Source organism: Melozone crissalis, unplaced genomic scaffold, assembly GCF_028551555.1.
Source record: "Melozone crissalis strain CALT ecotype California unplaced genomic scaffold, PUWL_Pcris_2 ptg000046l_1, whole genome shotgun sequence".
Classification (NCBI taxonomy): domain Eukaryota; kingdom Metazoa; phylum Chordata; class Aves; order Passeriformes; family Passerellidae; genus Melozone; species Melozone crissalis.
This window is the reverse complement of record NW_026535824.1, coordinates 6,448,184-6,455,509: the sequence shown is the minus strand read 5'-3', so window position 1 is coordinate 6,455,509 and position 7,326 is coordinate 6,448,184. Positions and strand designations below refer to the sequence as shown.

Below are 7,326 nucleotides of genomic sequence, written 5' to 3'. Positions count from 1 at the left end.
TCTTTGGAAAACTGAAGTAGATTATCCCAATTGCGTTGTCTGGCATTAATTTATCTGTAAAACAATGAATTCAGTGGTTTCCTCAAGCACTGGATTCCTTTCACAGTGTCTTTACCAGCAGATCTCTGCTTTAGCACAACTCAGTGCAGCTCAGCTTTTTTGCAATAGCTTCTCTACTTTGCAGCTACAAAACACTGTTTGCTACCACAAAATAAAACACATTTCTTGTGCTCTCTCTGCTGTTTTTCATATCCCTGACAACTTTTTAGACTTTTTTAATCCTAAGCTATTAAAGTACCATCAGGACTGTAACAAAACTGTGATGCAGCCAAAACAAGGGTGGTGTTTGGGGGTGTTGTAAATGAACCAAAGGGCCCTTGGGACTCGTGTGTTGCTCTCCCTGCCTCAACCACTGGCCCAGCACTACTTGTAGGGCACTTTCAAGGTGCTGTAAGGGCACAAGGGTGGTGGTTTTCCTTCCTGCTCTGTGTGTGAGCAGAGAACTGCTGGGACACTTGGATATTTATAAATCCCTGGTTCCAGATGGGATCCATGCCAGGGTGATGAGGGAGCTGGCAGATGAGCTTGCCAAGCCTCTCTCCATCATTTATCAGGAGTTGTGGCTCACTGTGAGGTTCCAGAGGATTGGACACTGGCCAGTGTGACACCCATGTACAAAAAAAATAGGAAGGAGGATCCTGGTAATTCCAGGCCCGTCAGCCAGGCCCCAGTGGCAGGTGAGATAATGGAGCAGTTCACACTGAGTGCTATCACACAGCACTCACAGCATGACCAGGCTATCAGACCCAGCCAGCAGGGCTTTACCAAGGATGGGTCATGTCTGACCAACCTGGGCTCCTTCTGTGAGCAGGTGACCGCCTGGTGCATGCAGGAAAGGCTGTGGGTGTTGTGTGTCTGGGCTCCAGCAAGGCCTTTGGCACTGTCTCCCACAGCACACTCCTGGAGAAGCTGCAGCCATGGCTGGGACAGGAGCACTCTGTGCTGGGCTCAGAACCGGCTGCATGGCCGGGCCAGAGAGTGGTGGTGAATGGTGCTGCATCCAGCTGGCAGCCAGGCACCAGTGCTGTCCCTCAGGGCTCTGTACTGGGACCAGTTCTGTTTAATGTTTTTATAGACAACATGGGTGAGGGCATCGAGTCCTTCATCAGTAAATTTGCAGGGGATACTAAGCTGGGAGCTTGTGTTGATCTATTGGGAGGAAGGAGGGCTCTGCAGAGAGACTTAGATCAGTTGGATGGATGGGCAGAGTCCAGCAGCATGAAGTTTAATCAGTCCAAGTGCTGAGTTCCACATGTTGGCCACAAAAATCTCCTACAGCGTTCCAAGCTGGGGACAGTGTGTCTGGACAGTGCTCAGGCAGAAAGGGCCCTGGGGGTGCTGGTGACAGCCGGTTGAACATGAGCCAGCAGTGTGCCCTGGTGGCCAAGAAGGCCAATGGCTCCTGGCCTGGGTCAGGAATGGTGTGGCCAGCAGGAGCAGGGAGCTCATTCTGCCCCTGTATGGGCACTGCTGAGGCTGCACCTTGAGTGCTGTGTCCAGTTCGGGGCCCTCAGTTTAGGAAGGACGTTGAGATGCTGGAACACATCCAGAGGAGGGCAACAAGGCTGGTGAGGGGTTTGGAACACAAGCCCTCTGAGGAACGTTTGAAGGAGCTGGGGCTGTTTAGCTGGGAGAAGAGGAGGCTCAGGAGTGACCTTATTGCTCTCTACAGCTTCCTGCAGGGAGGTTGGAGCCAGGTGGGGTTGGTCTCTTCCACCGGGCAGCACTGACAGAATCAGAGGACACAGTCTCCAGCTACAGCAGGGAAGGGATAGGTTGGATATTAGGGAAAAAATTTTCACTAAAAGAATAATGAAGCACTGGAATGCTCTTCCCAGGGAGGTGGTAGAATCACCATCTCTGGATGTGTTTAAAAAAAGCCTGGACATGGCACTTGGTGCTGCAGTTGAGGTGTCAGGGCATAGGTTGGACTCGATGATCTGAGAGGTCTCTTCCAGCCTCATTATTCTGTGATTCTGTGATTCTGTGATTCTGTGATTCTGTGATTCTGTGATTCTGTGTGTGTCCATGGCAATATCACAGGTACTCCTGGGCAAAGTCTCTGAAGCTGCTTTTACTTAACTCAGCAGTGTCTGTCAGAAGGAGAGGACAGAAATGGGGTGAAGAACCTGCTAGAAGGAAATTTGGCTTCACTGATAATTCTGGCAAAATTTTTGTTGATTTTGGTGGATTGCAGTTATCCGTGTCTTTAAGCCCATCTATTTGGTGATGTCTGAAGGGGGTTTGGGATATTTCATTGTATTTGTTTCTCCTATGTGCCCTGTAATGCCTTTTGATACATACACAGAGGATGCACAAAGATTTAAACTTGGGCTCCTGATCATATATAAGCTTATATCACCATCTGTGGAAAAAATATTACTCTTGTGATGTTTCTAAGAGATAAATACATTATCTACAACAGTATTAATTAGATATTATATACTATTAATTAGATAGTATTTGAGATTAACTTGTGGAACCTATTCTAATAGAATCCAGAAACAACGAATGAATTGTTCTCAAAACTCTACAAAGAGGCTGAGAAGATCAAGCAGTGGAAACTGACTGTGGAAACTGAACTAAACCAGAAAGAAAGAAAACTCCAAGAGAATAGAAAGATTATTGAAGCACAGAATAAAGCCATTCAAGAACTGCAGGCCAGTATTGTATAGTGTACATTGAATAGATGAAGTTCAGTGCTTCCTGATTCAGTATGACACTATTATTGATACAATTAAATATTAAAGACTGTTGCAGTTTGGTTTGTGCCTTGAGAAAATGATTATTTTGAGAAGTTGCAGGCACCTGTCCTGTGTGAGGGTAGGTATGAAGAATATACCTGTAAGTGTCTCATTTGCTAGTAAATTATTGTTCATTAATTATTGTATCTTTCATGCAAGAGATGACTCAGCATGTAATACCAGATAAAACAGACTTCTGTCTACTGATGCCCCAAGTGACTTTTTCATGAGGGATTTGAGAAGTTCAAGTGCATTTCTAATATATTTTTCAATAACAGTGTCTTTTTGCATCTGTTCCCCATGAAATCGGTTTGAAAATGAGAAACTCCATTTGAAACTGGAAGATGAGATATGTGAAAATAAAGATCTCTTGAAAGAGTAAGTAATAGAACCAAGGATATTTTTTTGTGGTGGAAATAATCAGTTTCCATGTGGGCAGTTTTATGTAGCTGTTAAAATTTGAAGGTCATTTCCATTGTTACTCCTTAGGTGCACAAAGCACTGTGCACTCCTGTGCAAACATGATATTTTTCCCTCCTTTAGAGCTGCTGCTTCGAGGCATCTGTGTAATCTGCTCAAGGGCACCTGCACTCGCTTCACAGAGAAGACCAGCAAATGTAAATGCTTTTTTAGTTTTTATTTATCAGATAAAGGTACTTCTAGCTTGTCTGAATTCACAAACAGAAGCAAGAAGAAGAAATTTCTCGTGCTGTTCAGAAAAGTTCTACAGTTGAGATCGACTGGATGTGGCTCTCAGAATGAGAAGTGAATTTTAAGTGGCTCACAAAATTGGAAGTGAAGCCCCAGGTCTAACAGATTTGTGGTTTGTAATGCTGAATGCAGAGGGCTTTTGAAGGCAGTGAGATTGTTTGCTGCAAGGTTGCCAGCCTGGGAGCTCTTTGGGTGCCCAAACAGTGCTCCAGGTTTGAGGCAGTGCCCACAGCCCTGACTGGCACTGGAGCCACTGCAGAGCAGGGCAGGGCTCCCCAAGGCTGCTCAGGCCATTGAAGCTTTGCAGTCCCAGCCACACTCTGGGAATGTATTCAGACATGAGAAGTGACACTTCATGCCTGGTTTTAGGCAGTAGAATCTACTCTGAATTCCCAGCACTCTGTAACAAATTCCCAGAGCTGACCTTTCCTGTTTTCAGCCATCACACATTTGTGGGGAAAAAAGGTCTGAACCCCAAGGTATAATGAGTAACTGGAATTCTTCTCATGAAACTGAACAAGCCAAGACAGTTGGATAACTTAATGAAGTTTAAATTCTTGAGGTTTTAAAATATGTTATTGATTGGGAATTTTGCTTTATATGCAATTTAGAATTGTTATTATAATCATTATAATTTTACTAACTTGATCCTGGATACTTAAGGAGTGTCTATCTCTTTTTAGCCTTAATTCTAGACATCCTTGTATATAGATGTACTGTTCTTTTTTGATAGCTGTTTCTTTTACTGTTCTCTTTTTTATTGTTTTCTTAGGAAAAAATAGTATCAATTACAAAAGTGAAAGGAAAGAAGGAAAATATGGACATGGAGTGTTGCAATTTTATAATGACAGTTCAGATGCTCTATCAGCATCTGCTGATAGGAAGAAATTAAGTGCTAAACCCTAGATTACAGTTTATAAATACTAACAGTTTTGATACATTATTATTCAACAGCATTAATACTATAATAATTAATATGGTCGCATAAACTGATCCAGAATTACACTTTTCACAGAAAAAAAATATCTTGGGAAGGAAATTTAAAAGTTGAGCTTGCTTAATGTTTCAATGAAATACACATTTTCCCTAGATTCTGTAACTTTTGGCACCATGTTTCATAATGACTTATTTAGTAAGAATGGAGCTGATAATTCCTTTGTTAATTCATTATGCTGATTAAAAATTATGACTTGGGCAGCTGGCATTCTTGTCCAAAAGAAAACCTTTCTTATATGTTCTTGCTTTGATAGATGAACAGGAAAAGGAAGCAACAATAGAATTGTATGAGGAACTTCGCAGCAACGTAGAAGTAAGTGAGCAAGCTTGATGAAAGGAATGCGAGTTATGTGAGCTGAGCTGAGTTCCATGTTTATGTTGGGATACTGTTTGTGTCCATCATGTGTGGGTATCATGTCATGTGTGATGCATGAAGTTGGGTTTTCAATCCCTTTTCAAGAGTGATTTTTGCGTTCTATAAAGCACATTAAATGGAGAAGGTGCCAGCAGTGTGTGGGATGTAGATCCCTGTGATCTGGGTGATGTGTGCTTAGTGCTGGGTCACTGCCACAGCTTCTGGCTTCTTTCTGGGCTCTGTTTCACCTCCCTGCTGGTTCCTCAGAATGGCTGAGGTGGGCAGCAGCCCCTGGAGAAGTTCCAGGGTTTCCAGTATTGAACTTCAAATATTAAATTTTGTTTTTAGAGAATGACGGTGGCATTTGAAGAGCTTTGTGTGCAAGCAGAGAACGACAGATTGGAAATGAGTTTCAAATGTGAGAATTCTGTTTATTGAGTTTATGCAGCTGGCTCATTTTTGTACTTCATAGCTTGTGTTACACATGCAGTGTCAGGCAGCCAGGTGTGAAGTGCTGGAATGGTGAGCAGCTCACACTGAGACACTGGGACCCTTCTTTTATTCATGCTGCCTTTGGTCACTGCCTGGCCCCTTCTGTTGCTGTTCCACTGGGCCAAAGCTGGAACTTTATTTCTCAAACAGTCACTCAAAATTGAAGTTTTGTCTGTGAAGAACAGTCTGGAGATCAGTACTTACTTCCCATAGTTTGTTTATTTAAATGATAATGCACGAGTGTATAGCTACAGAAACTTTAGCTAAATGCTCTCTCTCTCTATGTATAGCCTGCTATGTTCCTGTTTCATTCTCACATGCTCTCTTCTGTTTGTATTTTCATTATAAAATCAAACATTGCCTCAGCAATTACTCTTGGGAAACAAATGGTACAGCTGTACAATTCCAGGCAACCTTAAACTGGAAGTTGTATTGAGCTTGGAGTTTATTTCAGCTAGAATGTTAACTATGGATGTTACTGTATCTCCAAAGTAAAAGAAGAAGCAGAAAAAGTGGAAAAATTTGAAAAAGAATGCAGACTGGAAGTCAGTCAAAAGGAAAAGCAGATTTGCTCATTTTGCCATCTAAGATGTAGAGCTTTATTTGGGACTAATGGGGCAATGCAAGAGCCAAGAAGTGTTTCTGGGTATTAGTAAAAAAGACAAAATAACATCTGAAGCTGCATTTAAGTCAAATTCTTTTAAGTTTAGTGGTGTTTCAGTCTCTTTAGTCTACTGGAATTTATGGTTTGATTTTGAATTGGAGAACTTTTTTGTTTAGAGTAATGTGACTTGATCAATATTTGGCTAAGATTATATCTAGCCAAATATTATCTATCTATCTATCTATCTATCTATCTATCTATCTATCTAATCTTATCTATCTATCTAATCTAATCTAATCTATCTAATCTAACTTGAATGACAGCAAAATGTCTGCTTATCATACCTGGGTACAAATGAAAATTAATATCTGTCCCTTCTCCAGACTTCATGATGATATTTCTTGCATTTTTCTAGATTTCAGCTCTTACCATACAGAGAGATGAAAAAGATGATGTCATAAAAGACATCAAGGCTCAGCTGCAGACGTCACAAAATAAGATTGCTGACTTAATGGAAGCAAAATGTAAGAATGTTCTGCCTGCTGTGTTTAAATGTAATTGTTTATAGAATTGAAATGTAATTGTTTATGAATCTTTATTTATTATATGTAATTGTTTATAGAAGCATAGGAAACAGGGCCATGATAGTCTTATTCTGTTGCTTGTTGGCAGCAGAATTTTGGGGCCTTGAGGGCCTTATTTTTGTTTGGAACAGGAGCTGCTCATGTGGGAGCAGGACTGGCAGGGCAGTTTTAAGGGTGAGTCAAGCAGTGAGAGCTTTTGAAAATTACAAGGGAAAAATATGTTGCTTCAGTTTTGCAAATTTACAGTCAGGCAGATGTCACTGAGGAAACTTACTTTTCAGGACTTGATTGCCAATACTTTTAAGCCATCCATATTCAAATTTTATATATTATTTTATAGTATATGATGTCAGTACCATTAGTCTTTGTTACATTCTTTAAATGTATGTAATTTTCCATTTTTAGCAGCATTTTTTAGTAAATAATCCTATTTTTAAAAATATAAACATCTTTTTTTGCTTAGTACATAATGAAGAAATGTTAAAGGAATCCCAGGGCAGTAAAGAACATTTGAGGGCAGAGCTGGAAGAGGCTAAAATTTCATTGCAAAAGGCAGAGGTACCCCTTGCTTATAGTTTTACAGTACAAATAGACTAGATGAGTATTTGCATAAGTAATTATGGATACTTTAGACATGAAACAGCTGTAGATCTTTGTTGCAAAACATGTTTAGAAATGATATCATGTCTTGAAGGTTACTCAGAAGAACTTGGAAACTGAATTCCAGACTACAGTGAAAACATTAATTCAGGTCACTGGAGAAAAGGAAGAGCAGGAGGA

The 7,326-nt window shown here is 40.9% G+C and overlaps 1 long non-coding RNA gene across 1 annotated transcript; it reads left to right on the top strand.

Annotated features, from left to right (window-relative positions):
- The first annotated feature begins 6,391 nt into the window (after positions 1-6,391).
- LOC128943434 (uncharacterized) lies at positions 6,392-7,326 on the top strand. Its single transcript, XR_008483722.1, has 3 exons — positions 6,392-6,486; positions 7,010-7,104; positions 7,241-7,326. It is a non-coding gene; the product is annotated as an uncharacterized LOC128943434 (long non-coding RNA).